We start from the raw sequence: 12,862 nt of genomic DNA, 5'->3' as shown, positions 1-12,862 counted from the left end.
AAAACAGAAAATCACAAGTTGGTTTCCACACAATCACAATTAAAACAAATCGAGTGTAAACTGTATCTGTAAAAATTGCCAATTCATTTGGATAATATGATTGATATGATTCCTCTGTTGTGGTTGCTCACCCACACCAGGAGAAGTAAGGGACTGTGAGCGAAGCGTGCCACTTCCCAGAGTCCAGGATGTGGGTCCAGGAAACTCAGCAGGGTTAGTAGATGGCCAACTACATTTCATACGATTGCAGGCGCTCATACAGTTAGGTTAGTTTATCCAGAGAGTCCTGTATTCCTATCAATCCACTAGGCTCTCTGGCTTCACTTGCTCTTGTTCCCCTGTTTAAACCATCTTTCTTTCTGATCAGACTTTCTATGAACTTGCAGTCTCTCCTTTCCCAAATCCTCTAAATTTCTAACCACCACTCATCAGTGTATTCTTCCTCTCTATATACTCTCTTGGTTACCTTCTTCACCCTGTGGGCTGCGTCTTTCTCCTTCTTACAGCATTGACATTGCCTCCTTCTTCACCACTTTGAGCACAGTTACCTCACCTATCCATATCTCTTCCCACTACCATTTTCTTCACCACTTTGGGCAAACTGCCTCACCCACCTGATGTCTCTCTATTAGCTTCTTCCCTCTTTTGGGCACAACCTTCCTCACTCTTCGGATGTCTCCCCCTATCACGTTCTTCATCGGTTTGGTTGCAACTGTCTTCACTTCCCAGATCTTAATCATTTTCAACGTCTTCATCTTATTAGGCACAACATTCTCCACTCTCCACATCTCTCCTGCTATCCCCTATTTTGCCCATTTGGGCAGTTCTGTTATTGCTTTACCATCCTATCTCAATCTGGCCTTCTTCATTTTCTTGGCCATACCTTTCTCCTAGGTTCCTTTACTATATGTGTCCATTATCCCTTCACTATGTCACAAGCAGCTCCCATTCTCTTGGTTCCTCACTTTGGGCTTCTGGGTCTTTCCTCTAGCTCCCATGCTCTAGTGTGACCCCGTCTTCTGGGCCTCTATTCCAGGTACCTGGTATCTACTCCCAATCAGGTCCTCCTGCTCTCTCCTCCAGCATTCACCCAAAACGCTCCTGCTGCCGGTCTCCAGTTCCTATTACTGCCACTTCCAATTTCAGACCTTAGGGTTATGGGGGTAATTCGGTAACAATTTCGTTGGGGTTTTGATTGGGGTTTTATAGGGCTTTAGCATCTCCTTCCGGCTTCTCTCTGCTGAAAGGAGACTCAGGTCCATCAGCTGGGATGGGGATTGCCTGTTGGGCTCTGCCCACTGGGGTGCCTTACAGCCCTGATGTGGGACTTCGGATGGTCTTGTCCTCTGATTGGGTGGTCCTTTCTCTGCCTGCCCAACCCTGGTCTATTTCAGGGGAAGGGAAATTCTGGTGTGTCTCTTCATGCAGCTAGTGTACAGATTGGCTGGTAGGTCCCAACATGAGTATAGGTTCGAGCTTTTGGATGGTCCCATCCTTAGTTGTCACACGCTAGCCTTGCCACTGGGGTTACCCCCTGAGCCTATCTGTTCTTAACTGTATGACAGTAGTGGCCATGTTCGATGGATGGCTAGTTGACTGTTGAATTTCCCTTCCTTTTTAGGGCCCCCATTTTCCATCTGCAGATGGCATTCCCTTCGAGGGGAGCTGAGCGTGCCAGTGCTGACTGATCTGCTGGACCACCATTCCTCGATTCCATTAAAGGGCCAGTAGATAATGGGTTACCATTTTCACAAGAAGTTCAAGGACTGTACTTTGGGGATGGGCGAGCCTGATTTCCCTGATCAAGTATGGTGTCCACTTTCCAGGTGTAAGGGCTGTCCCCCTTAAAGGGTATCTGGCCCTAGTTGGTGCATGATTGTCCCCTGCCATGATACAAGGACGATATGTGGGTGTCCAGCGGATCAAGCACATACTGTCCTGGGCCCATCACCCCCTACCTTGAGGAGGCCCCAGTTCTCTTGGTCACCCCACTAGAGGACCTCAGAGGAAGCCTGGGGACTTTGTCATGTTGTGCATGTATATTGCTATATCTGATTGTATATTTTCAAGTATGTTTGTCTGTACGTCTGATTGTACAGAACTATGTCTGATTGTATATATTGTATGCTGCTTGTCTAATTGCATTTATATCTGCATTTTGTGCCTGTATATCTGCTGTATGTCCGCATATCTGATATGTCTGATTGTATATCCACGTGTATGTATGTCTTGTCATGCCATGTCATTTCTTGGATTTACCAAGCAAACATATATCATAAGCAGTGGAGCAATGTACAGTAATGGGATTGCATCAGAAGATTACTAGAATTGCTTTGTTCAACATTAGTGCACAGTTAGATGTTGTTTGAAGAGTAGGGTCTTCATTTCTTTTTGAAGTGTAGAAAAGGGGGGTGAGATTAATGTTGGTATCTATGTTGTTACACTGCCAGGAGGCATAACAGAATAATGTCTGCCCTCATTCTCTCCTTTCTTGCAGTTGTTGGCTTCACATCTGGAAATGGCGTGGCGACAGTTGGTGCCTGAAGATGGTCAACTTTTCTGCCAGGTACGGTGGGAATTTGAAGGAATGGCCTTTTAAGTGTTCTGAAGATAATGTGGGCTTGAAGGGGAAGCCAATGTAGCTCTTTGTGGATGGGCGTGTTGTGATCAAATTCCTCTGTCCGGCAAGTAAGGCTGTGGAATATTGGATGGAATTTGCGGGGTGGAGGGACACAGTGGAGGCAGAGAGGGCTTCAAGAAGGACTTTGCAGCCACTGAGGTAGAAGAAAGCCACGGCTTTGAGATTCAAGTTAAAATTCCCTGTATAGTTGAACCTACATGTTGGATGTAAACAAGACAGTTGGTCAAGGACCTGAAGGGCAGCATATGTGCTTCCATTAATGAGCAGCTTTGCTCACTATGAGGATAATGATTCAACTCTTCAAAAGCTTAGCAAGCGCTGTGGCCCACTAAACGGATGCTTTATCAGGTCCAGTGTAGGCAGGACATAGAGGACAAAAAACCTACCTGCAATTATTGGTGGCTCTTTATGCATTTACCTCTGTCCGACTCATGGTGGGAGACTGGTTTTTGTTGTGGAGAGGTAAGACATGGTCCTCCTGCTTTCTGTTTAAAGGTGGAAGCGGGGAGCTCAAAGGAAAAACAGGGGTAAGGAAGAAGGGGTGAGCCAGACCCTTCAAAAGTGATACATGCATGCATGGCCTGCCAGAGAGTGCAGGTTTACTAACGAGTATGGTGGGTGTAGTGACAGGAGATGCATAGGTGGATCTATCCCCTCAAAGACCTATTTTATTTTATTTTATTGTTTAAAGTGTGGACCTAGCTTGAGAGCAGTGAAGCAATGTACAGAGTGTGGCTATTCAGAATTTGGGCTGGCATATTTAACAGTAGTGCAGTACTGTGAGGACTGTTCGTCGGTATGTGCATCCGTTGGAATAAGTCATTGGTCAGGTGTTGTTGAAAGAGCCATATTTTGAGAGATTTATAAAATTGGAGAATTGTGGGGGCATTCTGAGCCGGCACCAGATCGAGTTCCAGAGGGTGGGTGCATGACAAGATAAGGATTGTTTGCGGGTCCTCTCTTAGTGGACGAGTTGTGATTCAAGTCGGCTGGTCGATTTGCTGCACAAGGAGCGTGTGCCACCAGATATGTAGAGCTTAGCTGCCAGGTAGACTGGTGTGCTCATCGTGACTGCTTTGTAGATGATACATGCAGTCTTGAACATTATCCTGTCTTGGAATGGAAGCCAATGTATTTTGCGTAGGAGGGTGGTAATTCGGTAACATTTTTGTCCTCCTGTAATATTATGTGCGGCAGCAGCATGGTAGATTGCTTTAACGGGAGCCAAGTAAGCAGCTGGGAACCCTGTCAGGAGTGCTTTTCCCCCATTGATGTGCGAGGCTAGTTGGGCTTTCTTGGCTATGTGTTTCTGGAAGGACAGATTGCTGTCAATGATGAAGCCTAAGGATTTTGCTGAGTCTGAGAGTTATGGATCAAATCCTTCTAGGCGCATATCATTGAGTCATTGTTGGACAAGTTGTTTTTTAGCGGGCGGACCAATGAGGATGAATTCAGTCTTGAATTGGATTAGTTTGAGGTAGCCAGAGGACATCCAGGACTGGATGATTGCTAGGTAACCGCAGACTAATGGTTTCCCACACACAATTTACTCTCATGTACAACTTAGTATCGTCTCTGTATTGGGGCACGGCCATATTGGAATGTTAGAGGCTTCATGTAAAGGTTCAAAAGGATTGGCGGGAGTATGAAGCCTTGGGGGACTCTGCAGGAGACCTGGAGTCGGTTAGAATGCAACAAGTTCATCTGGACAGCCTAGTGTCTGCCTCAGAGGTAGGAAATAAACCATTCAGGACGGTACCAGAGAATCCCATCCTGTCAGCAAGGAGGGAGAGAAGGATGTAGTGGTCAACATTGTTGAATGCAGCCGAGAGGCCAAGCAGGACGAGGAGGCATTAGTTGCCTTATCCATGATTTGGAGAACATCATCCACCACCTGGATGATGGCTGTCTCGATGCTACACTTTGGGCAGAATCTAGACTTGGTTTTGAGAGGTCTGCGGTATCTATTATTAGTACCCAGTGAGGGGGGGTGTGGTGGCCTCCCAGCCAATCAGGAGGCTCAGAACAGGGTCTTTACCACATGGTAAAGCCCCTGTTCCAGGCTTCCTCTGAGCGGCAGGCTGTCATCTTCTCCTGCAAGGACCGAGGTAAGTGCGCTGTGAGAAACCCGAGGGTGTTCTCACAGATAAACCCCAAGGATCTTTTGTTCAGGTGGCCAGGGCACGGCCATCGCCTTTGGAACCAGACCTTGGGAGTGGACCAGTGCAGAAGGATCACCTGGACAAGGGGTCCTTGGGGACTGTGGGAGGAATGCCCTCAGCAGAGTCACAGTATTCCCCCCTTTCCGACACACCCCTACCCGACAACCCCTCAGACTACATTGGATATGTTAAATCAAGTCCCATCCTACCCCAGTTCTTTTCCTTAAAGGAAAGAAGGTGAGAGCCTCATGTGAAACCAGAAGCCATGTACCCACACCCATACATCTACCTTCCCGGATTGGACAATACCCTACCCAGTTTTCCCATAATTACCACAAAACACTACGACTTCCCAGCTCCCCCCCCTTTTTATACAAACACTGAGATGAAGAAGAGAGGGACTGAGAGGATGAAGATCACTGAGAAGAAACACATTTAGACGCAGAGGACAGACTCTTCCTTTTTAACAACAGACTGTCCTCTACAACCACTCACACCTGATTCCGGTTGACTCTCAGGGAGTATAAAAGGTGGAACATACAGGCACACCCTGAGCGAGCAAGGGATGCTGGATGGTGCACAGAATCCAGAGGTAGAGAATTCGAGCTGGAGGGACCCTGAAAGGCCTGGAGGAAGAAGGATGGCCTGATTGCTGGACCTGTGAGTACAGGAAGGCTGCACTGTGGAGAGGGAACTGTACCTCCAGAGAGCCAAACCAGGGGCAGCTGGGGTTATTTGGCAGTGCCCACACCAGGAAAGCCGAGGCCTTTGAGGGGCAGGTGGCGAGATCCTGATCTCAACAAGCATCCCCTTGAACTCCTGCAGCTCCCAAACCCACCAGAGTACCAAAAAGGGGAGCTACCGAAGTGGGAGCAAAATCAGAGTGAAGGATAATGGGACTTGAAGTCCAAAGACATTTTGGTGAGAAAAGCTGAGCAAGGTGGAACATGATCAAGAGCAGAACTTCTGAGTCGAACCTACCTGAGCAGAGCAACGAACCGAGGGATGAGAGCAAAGGGTAGAGAACCCCAGGAGTTCCCTGCAGGAGGTTGTTACCTTCAAAAGGCTGCAAAAGAGACATGGAGAAGGCCAAATCCCAGATGAGAAGACTGCATTGTGTTTCAAGGACGCCAGCGAACCCGGCCGGTGAATGGCAGAGTTGGGGAGGCGAGGCCGAGCCTGTGGTATTAACCTTGCCTTGTGAATTCAAAACTGCAAAGACAAGAAAGAAATGCACACAGCCGGTGAGTTGGCAAGCAACATTAAAGACCAGTGTGTGTTAAGGAAAGATTGAAGTTGCGACAGTATATCACACAATTGAAGGCTGCACGCGTTTGGATGAGACGTGAAGGAAGGCAGAACTGTGATAAACTTTGAATTACCTATAGCTGTGAAACCAGCAATACTGAATAACGGAGTGGTCCGGCGAAAGGAAGTAGCCCAGTCGAAAGTCTCATTGAGAGGTGAAATGTTTTTTTCATGAAGCGATAAAGTGAATGAACTATAAAAAGCAAAGTGATCAAGATGAACCCCGGCAAAAGGGGAGTAAAGATGTGAAAGTTAAACTTTTGTGCTTATGACATTGGACTACCCAGCCTAAGAGACACTGGGGCAAATAACACAAGAGTGTGAGCTGAAGGGAAAATCGAAGTGGTCCTGCAGGGGTCTATAGTAAAAGACACACACATTTGAAAATCTTCGACATCAGGAAAAGGTCTGAATCCGACTGAGGGAGACCAAAAGTGTGATAAGTTAGGGGAAGGGAACCCTTAAAGGATGGGAATTAAGCTCGGGGAAGGGAATCCCCGCAAGTGTTGTGTTTGAACGGTCAGAGACCAACTGAGGAAGACCTACATGAAAGTTTTGTTTTCAAAGTTCTGAGCCCCACTGAGGGAGACCAGTATGAACTTTTTTGTTGAACTGTGTTTTGAAAGCTGGAATGAGAGACTTTAATGTGCAAGGCCAGCGGGTCCTCGATCCATGTTTTGAACTGCCTTTATTTTGAGAACATGAGCATGAGTGCGTCATCCTGTCTGCGTGCTGTCCAACATGGGGAGGTGTGCTGACTCAGCCACATTGATTCTTTATATTCTTACACTGCTTTTCCTTTACATGCATTTTCCCCACACATATCTCTTACATTAGAGTAAGGGCTGGTAATAGGTTTTGTTAGCATAGGCCATTTTGTTTTGACAGACTGTGTTATTTATTATTTGATCATTGAGAGTGCTCTCATCTTAGACGTAAGGCAAGATAGGCACTCTTTCAACACCTTTTCGAGAACGATAAAGGCTTTCCAAACGTATCTTTTGTGTTTGTCTTGCTTTTGATACCATGGGTTGCTCACAGCACTCCCGCTCCCCTGCTTCACTTCCCCACCCCCACAACCCGTTCCTATATATGTAACCTCTCCCCCCAACCCACTAACCAGGTGTTCTCTTGTCCCTCACCAGCGCCGGGAACACTAGTGTTCCTGGCACATCACCGTCATGGCAATGGACACTGTGGAAAGTGAAAAGGGATTGCATGTTGGTCCCTTTACCATCTTCCATGGTGACCATCTTGCAGGAACGTCATTTAAGGGTTGCTAGGTATCGCTGTTGTGACCCTGTCTGTCAGTTTGTGAACCCTACCAATCTCTTGGAACCCCTGACAATCCTCCAATCAGGTTTTTGGGGCATGGCTAAAGCGAGGCAAACACAGGCCGCAGACCACGCGGCTTGGACTCCATTTTATGTATCACTAGTCATTGTGCATGAGCAGCAGCCTGATTCCTGTGCCTCAATTCAAACCAGGTAAGTAGAGTGGAACCGTGGAAGAGGGTGAGGTGGTGGTTTGTCCACCAATGGTCCATCCATGCTGCATGCAGCCCAACCATGATGCAGTCGGGCTATAGGGCCAAGGGCTGAAACGTGCAGCAGTGCATGCACGTATCGCCAGCCCTTGTCCTGCATCATGGTTGGGTCTGGCTGGCTGGCCTTGGCTGCATCATGGATGGGCCGGCGGCCTGCCCTGCCAGCCAGACCACAACCAGGCCTCCTTTTGTGTAGCAGGCCACTAGGACAGGCAAGGCAGGCACAGGCAATGACGATGAGCCCAGAATGCAAAGAAAGGTACAAGACCTGGCATTGGACAAGTTGAATAAACAAACCTGTGTCCTGCAGATGGATGCAAGGACCTTGGACGTGGCTCACAGCATTGAATTTATATATTTCCCGCTTGTGAGTGGTTCCAGAATAGCTGCTATTATGAATTGTATGTATTTATCTGGACACCCGGTAAACAATGCAGATTACACGCTCTGTGCTATCCATATGCGCTACCCTCAAGTACAGTCTGTGTTTCCCTAAGCGTTGCTAGGGGGGCCGAGCGGGCTCTAGCCCTGGGTATTTTGCTTGTAGTCCCAGATAGAAGCAAGGGGGCTACAACCAAAAGGGTAGTTAGTCCCGAGTCCCAACAGTCCCGGATTAGAACGGCCCTGGATCTTTTCTAGACCTAACACAACCCCTGCCTCTAAGTTTGAATGCATGAGGGGCCTGTACTGTGTATCATATATAGGTGTCTCGTCCATAGCCCACAGCTCCTAGAAGTCCATATAAGTACAAGTTCTGCTTTGAAACCCCACTTAGCTGAGGCCAGAAATTGTATAATAAATAAGGAGGAAAGGGAACGTGGATGCGTGTACGTATTTTTTACGGCGCCTTAGGGTGTCATGCAAGATAATACACCAGGTGTCTATAGGCAAAAGGCTTGATCCTGCATAAACCATTGTTTTGTATCCTGTTGTAATGGGCTGAAGGGCTCCCCTAAATCTGGACACTGGGCACCCGCTTGAATGTAATTGCTAGAATGTAAGTTGTGGACCAGCGGGGAAAGTGTCAACTGTAGATCCAGCAAATGGGTCTAATTTTCACTTTCTCTGCTCGAGCACACCGTGTGATCCTGGGCATATCCTTTATTCTGCATTTGTGTCCCAGTCTCTGGCAAACGTAGATAGAGGGTAAGCAGCATTCTGGGCTATTGTGCCATGTCTGTTTTGCTGCCGCTGTTTTCACATGAAAGTTATAGTAATAGCTTAGCTCTTTTATCTGTACAGTTCTTCTTTCCATCGCCCCTGGGGCCCATTCATAGGGGGCCTTTCACCCTGTGCAGCTTTGATATGGGATAACAGAACTTTTTTGCTCTACATGCCCCCTGTGCAGCGAGCTGGGATTGGTGCCTGTTGCATGGCACCCCTCCTGGGAGCATGGTAGCTCCCAGGATGTTGTAATGGGTCACGTGGCAGTATCCACGTGACCAACTTAATAAAAGAGACAAGCCATTGTTGTGCTGCAAAGAGCCAGAAGGAAAGCATGACTGGGCAAGTGGGGACTGTGCAACGTATGGGGCTATGTCTGCTGCTCCCTGCCAGCTGTCCAAGGTGGTAGGGGAAGTGTGATGTGTGAACTGTTGTCCAGCACCGTGGCACCCTGCCACGGTTGGCAGCCCCCCCCCCCCGATGTAAGTGGACCTGGCTGATGTGGCCCTTGGCCCTCCCCCACCCCCAGGTGCGGCTTTGCCGGCCCGTTTGAGTCTGGTGACTGTCCGAGGGGAACATTGGTGAGGACACAATCTGGCCTCCTGCAACTTCACGACGGCGGAAGAAGAACATCGTCACCGACATCCCCAGGAAGACTCTGAGCCTGCAGACAGTGACTGGTTTAAAATGGGCCGGTCGGTGGGAAGTGTAATGCTGTGCACATCCGAATGTGCGGAATCCTTCATGTGGTGCCAGTAGCTCTCATCAGTGTTTTGTGATAGTAGAACCACTGACCTAGGTTAATAAAGGGTGTGAAAAACTAGTAGAGTGGTGACAGTAGTATTAGTGTATGGTTGTGTTGGGGCTTTTTGGGGTTTTGTTTTGTTGTTATGAAAAAGAAGGAGTCTTGCATGGCACCCCTCCTGGGAGCCTGGTACCTCCCAGGATGTTGTAATGGGTCACGTGGCAGTATCCACGTGACCAACTTAATAAAAGAGACAAGCCATTTCCGGCTTGTCAGTCAAACCGAAACTGGCTCCGGTGTAGTTACTCATGTGCACCAGGCTGGTGCACTACCGCGTGGAGAAGGCCCAGGGACGGGGCCCTCTACGAGGTCGGCGCACCTGCTGGGCAACGCCGCCCTCTTCTGCTGCCGAGCCATGTGATCATGGTTGCTGGTGCAACCCCTGCCTGGGTGCCCCCAGAGACGGGGCCGCTGTGTGCTTGGTGCCCCAGCCATGTGTGTCGCTCCTATGATCCGGAGCAGGTGGGGTGACCCCCACTCATCTTGCCGCAGCGTGATCGCTGCACTGAGGGACTGTGTCGGGTGCTCCCGACATGCCGATGGGGCCTGCCCGGTGGTCCAGGGCAGGCCCCCAACAGTGCCCATGGGCATAGATGTCATGGTAGGCACCTGCGAGGGAGTGTCCTTGGCAGAGGATGATGTCTTGCACAAAAGCTGATTGCTAGGAGAGACTTGCAACCGTGTGTGCTGTCTTAACGAATCAAGACACGGGGCCTCATTATGACCCAGGCGCTAAGTGTTTAACGGTGGCGTAAAAGGCTGCGGCGCCGTTAAACACCTAGCGCCTAATTACGAGGTCCCTTTGCGGGACCCGACCTTTACGGCTGGTTTTACCAGCCGTTAAAGTAGGGACCCGCAAAGGGACCTTGGTGCTAATTACGGTACCGCAATTTGCGGTACCGTAATTAGCGCCTTCCCCATTCCCATTGAGCCCTATGGGGCAAAAATGGGAATGGGGAAGGGCCATGGCGGCATGGGGAATTACCGCACCAACCTCGGAATGGGGTGGTAATTCTCCATTCCGCCATGGCGGACTCCGGCATGGACCATGGTGCTAATAGCGCGATGGTTTAGCGCCGGAGTCCTAAGGAGGCCCACTCTCCTGAATGTGAGTCATACTCCCCAGAGCACACTCTCACTCTTGGCCAGGCTCATGAAGGGGAACACATTGATTTTCTGCCACCCAATACAGTGGAAGAAAGACAGAGATCCTGATCTCGGGTCCGCCTGGGGCACCGTGGGATGGACAAACGATTTTTGGCCAGCATCACTGGGTCCATTACCCAAGCCTGCTAAAGTAGTGTGAAACCAAGGGCTTAAACTGTCTGAATCTCTGTCTATGGAGGCACCGGTCAGTTCAGTACATGGAGCCTGTTTTATGAAACTTAAACAAGTAAAGAAAGTCCTTCCTTTTATTCCAGAGAAATGTCATGCTCAAGTAGTTGCAGCATGCGTTAATGGGAGCCTGGATTATTGCAATGCCATCTACCTGGCGCAGCCTTCTTTTCTCTTCCAGCGCTTACAAGTGTTGCAAAATGCAGCAGTGCGCCTGGTTACACGTATTCCAGCAGGGGCAGGAGTAACGAGGGCTCGGAAATCTCTCCATTGTTACCCATTGAAGCACAGGTAGAATTCAAAGCGCTGTGCATCATGCACCATACTCTAATTGGCAAAGGGTGCTTAGCCATCCAGGAGAAACTGGAGAGATATATCCCGGTACGCTCCTTAAGATCTTTAAATGCAGCATTGCTGCAGATACCTAAATATGGGAAAGAACGTCTGGGTGGCCGTGCCTTTTCAGTGGCGCGGCCCAAGCTTTGGAACACCTTGCCTCTTGAGTTGAGGAAAATCCTCAAGACGTTTCTCCTCAGATAAACTTTCTCCTGTTCAGCTGTGTGCCTTTCTCTCTGTTGTTCCGGATGCTGGATGTCTAAGTTCCATGGTGCCATGAAAGAGCGCTATACCAATAGCTGATTGATTGAGAACAGGGCTCATGTCGAGGGTACACTCGGGGGGACGGGGTCCACCCACTTTTTTCAGAGGGTGGACTCCTGCCCACAGCAAAAATGAGAAACATTGAATGTCCTCTTTGAATGTATGCATTAAAGCCAACCACGGGGATCGAACCGCAGTCGTCAAAGGCTGGATACTTCACCACTGCACAATATAACTTGATGAAAGATAACAAACACATAAAGGTAAAATGTTGGTACTGCAAGTCCCAGGGACAACCTTTGTATGGGTTCTTGGAGTTTAAAACATGCACACCTTTTAACGTTGTCAAAAACACTATTAGAAGAAAATATCCTCTCTTAGTTTTGTGTGTGTGTTGATTGTATGAAAGGCAAATGTCATTCGTCCTGTGCAATTTGGGTGTTTATGCAAAGCCAATTTAATGAAATGTGCATATTTCACATTGATATGCTCATTTCTGGCGACGTCACATCCCATTGCGTTTGTTGATGAGTCCCCCCACTTAAATGTTTAGGACTTTACCCCTGGATGAGAATATATATGGAATCCCCCCTAGAAGCTGAAAACACACTGCAAAGACTCAGTGCCTGGGTGGAGTAATACATGACTGTGACGAATCAACTTCCGGGGCACCAGTGGTTCAGGGATGAATATCGGTTTCTAAACCATCAATCAACCCACACCTCTAGTACAACAGAAGGGATATGAACAGATGGGGAACACAAGCAAATAATAACCCTCCATGTCCAATTTTAGTAATGTGGATGGAACGGCAGGCTTATCTCTGAAAGGTTGTGGATTATTGGTTAGTTGCAATACAGCGAAAATACTATTATTACCCAACGATAAAAGGAACTGCCCAATCAATGTTGTATGAAAATATCTACTTTATTATTATCATAACAGACAGTTCTAGCAACACTATGAAATACAACCCACTCTGTACAGCAATGCAGAGGACAGCAGACAGTTTCAAAGATGGAAACGGGATGCACTTTGGATACTGAGAGGAGGGTAGTTAGTATGGCAAATAATCGCAACAGTTCAAGCTTACTTGGCTTCAGCACAAAGGGAGCAATGGGTTTTACAATGTCTGTAGGGGCCTTCTGGAAGGACCAGGGGGACAGAACCACATTGAACTTTGTGCTGTAGGTGTTCTTGGTGCTCAACAGGGTCGAGTCAGCTTCAGTGTGCTTTGCAGGCTTCTGTGACAGAGTTCAAGATGGGAGACAGTTGTGGGTATCAAGCGTCAAGACAGTAAC

The 12,862-nt window shown here is 48.4% G+C and overlaps 1 long non-coding RNA gene across 1 annotated transcript in view; it reads left to right on the top strand.

Moving 5' to 3' along the window:
- Nucleotides 1-12,862, top strand: part of LOC138521022 (uncharacterized) — a 312,247-nt gene that overhangs the window by 242,226 nt on the left and 57,159 nt on the right. Inside the window, exon 2 of the long non-coding RNA XR_011282916.1 lies at nucleotides 2,498-2,566. This is a non-coding gene — a long non-coding RNA (uncharacterized lncRNA). The remainder of the gene's footprint in view (nucleotides 1-2,497; nucleotides 2,567-12,862) is intronic.

The sequence above is a fragment of the Ambystoma mexicanum genome, chromosome 1q, assembly GCF_040938575.1.
Source record: "Ambystoma mexicanum isolate Mex_15411 chromosome 1q, UKY_AmexF1_1, whole genome shotgun sequence".
Classification (NCBI taxonomy): domain Eukaryota; kingdom Metazoa; phylum Chordata; class Amphibia; order Caudata; family Ambystomatidae; genus Ambystoma; species Ambystoma mexicanum.
The sequence above is the reverse complement of the archived record's forward strand: the minus strand, read 5'-3'. Positions and strand labels throughout refer to the sequence as shown.